The sequence below is a fragment of the Metopolophium dirhodum genome, chromosome 2 (genome assembly GCF_019925205.1).
Source record: "Metopolophium dirhodum isolate CAU chromosome 2, ASM1992520v1, whole genome shotgun sequence".
Taxonomy (NCBI): domain Eukaryota; kingdom Metazoa; phylum Arthropoda; class Insecta; order Hemiptera; family Aphididae; genus Metopolophium; species Metopolophium dirhodum.
The window spans coordinates 28,651,707-28,654,968 of NC_083561.1; the positions used below are offsets into that span (position 1 = coordinate 28,651,707).

Consider the following 3,262-nt stretch of genomic DNA (forward strand, 5'->3'; position numbering starts at 1 on the left):
TCCATCTTTGACCCACGCGTAGCATACCAAATGTACGATTAAGAAAACACTAAAATGATTGGGTCAGAGAGAGAAATAAATGGTGCGCTAAAAATCTGACATCCTCTTAGTGTTATCAAGTTGAAGAAGCAGTTGATTGTTGACAATTTGACATTTAACATTAACTGTGGTAGGTATTATGATTGGAAGTAAAAGTAATTAGCAGGGCTGTGAATTTAATGCAATGAAAAAGCGTTAAATATTTGCCTGCATGTATGCACTAAAAACAGGCAAATATATGCACTGAAATATTCAAAAATATGCACTGAAATATACAAAAATATGCACTTAAAATTCAAAAAAATACTGAATGAAAACGTTTTATTAAAAATTTTTTAAATTTATAAATTATAATTCAAATTGGTCTACAAAAAAATTCTTTATTTACACATTTGGTAGGTAGGTATGTAGGTAGGTAACGGATGAACCGAAAATATAAAAACATTTTAAGAAAATAAGCATAAATACGAAGAAATCATGAAAACATGCAATTATATTAACTAACCAAAAAAAAAAAATGCATATTGGTAACGGTGTTGTAATAATAGGGAGATAATTGGAAGACTTGATTAAGTATTTAATCATTTATCTAAAAGAGATGTGCCGGGTCGCCACATTACTATATCAAGGGACCATTCCAATCGGAAATCCACAACAGGCGCAGCATTCCGCCAGTACAGGCTAATGCTGGCATATTACTGGCAGGCAGATTTAGACCAGTACTGAATAACATTATTGGTGCAGTACTAAGTAATATTACTGGCTCAATAATATTACTGGTTCTGTACTGGTGACTGGTCTACCATTGCTGGTTCTGTGCTGGCATGCCCTTACTAATAAAACTTATATAAATATTTTATAATATATTTTTAATGATCTATAATTGTCAGTTTATGTATTGTGCCAAAATGCAATGTAACAATGATAAATATATTAATATCTATTCCTGTGTATGTATAAATATAAAAAAATATGTTATAAAATGGGTAGAATATAGTAGGTAACGATAAAAAAGTTGAATACAATTTCCAAATTAATATATAACTTAACATGTTTATGCCTAGTTCAAAAAATAAAATGTTCTTATAGTGATCAATCTTTAGTGTTTCTAAGATATAAATAATTTATAAAGTATAATTCAATTTAGTTCTTCAAAATCTTTATTAAACAACACCTTTTAAAATACAATTAATATATTTTAATCACTTTTATCTTCTCTACTAAGGCTGTGTTTCATTTTCTTAAAAATCCTTTCTTTCTTCCCACTTTCACGATCCTTAGCACCCGAAAACCAACGGCTTAGTTGGCTTGAAATATCCTTTAGTTTTGAATTAGAGTCTTTGGTAGTAATGGTTTCTGAAATCAAAAATAAATAACACTTAAAAAAATAAAATACAAAATACGAACAATATTATATACCTAATAAGTATGATTGTGTCCTAGAAAAGTTCAGTTTCTTGCTTCCATTCGTTTCCCTTCCAAAAGCACTATAATTATTATAATAATTGTACTTCCTTCGAAATTATTCTCGGAATAACTGCTTTTAAACTTTCAGATAATGTATCTCCACTTTTAATGGTGATCAACATAAAACATTTCTAAAAAATAAAAAATAGAATTACAAATCAAATAAAAGTGTGCAGTTTCAGTAGTAATTCTATCAGCTTTTTTATTAACTCCAAGTTATGTTTTAATTCATTATCAAACTGTTGGAAATCTTCTAAGTTTAATTTGGGCATGTCATCTAAGTTTTCTTCTTGCATGATTTTGTTAATATCTCCTATACTATTGTGGGATGCAAATAAGTGCCTTGTTTGTTTGGCCTCTTCTGTGATTTTATATTCTAAGCTTCTTTTGACCGATTCTAAATTTGCTTTTGAAACATAATTTTAAAAAAATACATTAGGTGAAATTGGTAAGTGGCATAACAAATATTTTTTTTTTTTTGTAGATAATCACTAAAAAGTATACTTATAAAGTAATATATTATAATGTGCTTGGTATTGTAAAAATGTGAAGAGATACTAAAGTGAAATAATAATGAGCATACATGCAATGATACTTAATCTTATTGATTAAAATATAATTAGAAGTAGTATGCTAACATATGTGACTGGACGACATAATATAAAAATACATACCAATGTATGCCCATGTATACCAAAAGTTAAAACCCATTAAAGGGGGTTGGGGGGTCTCAACTTTTTTTAGTCTTCAATTACCTACTGCACATTAATTGTTGATGAAATTTAAAAACTATTATGCTTTACTCTTATAAATATTTTTTATTTTGGTATAAACATAGGCGTGTGCAGCTGCCCCTCCTACGAATCCAATTTTTGCTCTAATAAAGTCAAATTATAAAGAGTTACAAATGTTAATTTTAAAAAATGATTTAACTAGGTACCATATGACTGCCCCTCCTGCCAAGGACTGCGCACGCCTATGAATTAAACATTAATTACAATTATACAAACCTATTGGCTATTACATTGAATGAAAATAATCAATATGCATATACAAAATTGAATACCTATTTTTTTATATTATAGCATAGGTAACCTATTATTTTTATATTAATTCTGGTTCATGTAAACAGTGAGTTTTAGTACGAAGTTACAATTTATAATATTAATAACAATAATGAGAACGATAATAATTAAAAAAGTAGATAGGTAGGTGAAAATGCACCTGCACAACTAAACTTTTTTGATGTACGTGGTACGTTACGTCAACACGTGCGTCGTACCTGGGTGGTTAGTAAAAAAATTTAAAAACCGACGACACAATATAGTTTACATAATTTAACAATATTCATAAACATTAACAAGACGTATTGCGCTATAACACTTACACAGACGTAGACGGTATAATAAAATAGAGAATAGTAACTAGTCACTGTTCAGTGAACACTGTAGTACGTATGTGTGTATCGTATTCGTATATATCGTGTGAGTGTGTGAACGCCGCGAAATGATCGAACGATAATACATTGGCAGTGTGGCGTACGGCGGGGGCATACAGCCGTTATATTATGGTTTTCTCTGAAAATAGGCTGATTAACAACATCAGATTTCTATATTTATAACAGAAATCATTATACTAAACAATATAATAATATAATATAATAATTAATAATACAATACTATATTATAATATATTTGTTTATTAAACTGTCATCTTCATGAAACTGTGTAACTGAAATTTGAATATTTGTATTGGA

The 3,262-nt window shown here is 28.8% G+C and overlaps 1 pseudogene; it reads right to left on the bottom strand.

The window, feature by feature from the left end:
* Positions 1 to 1,237: 1,237 nt before the first annotated feature.
* On the bottom strand, positions 1,238 to 1,925 carry LOC132938865 (uncharacterized; annotated as a pseudogene).
* Between the last annotated feature and the right edge of the window lie 1,337 nt (positions 1,926 to 3,262).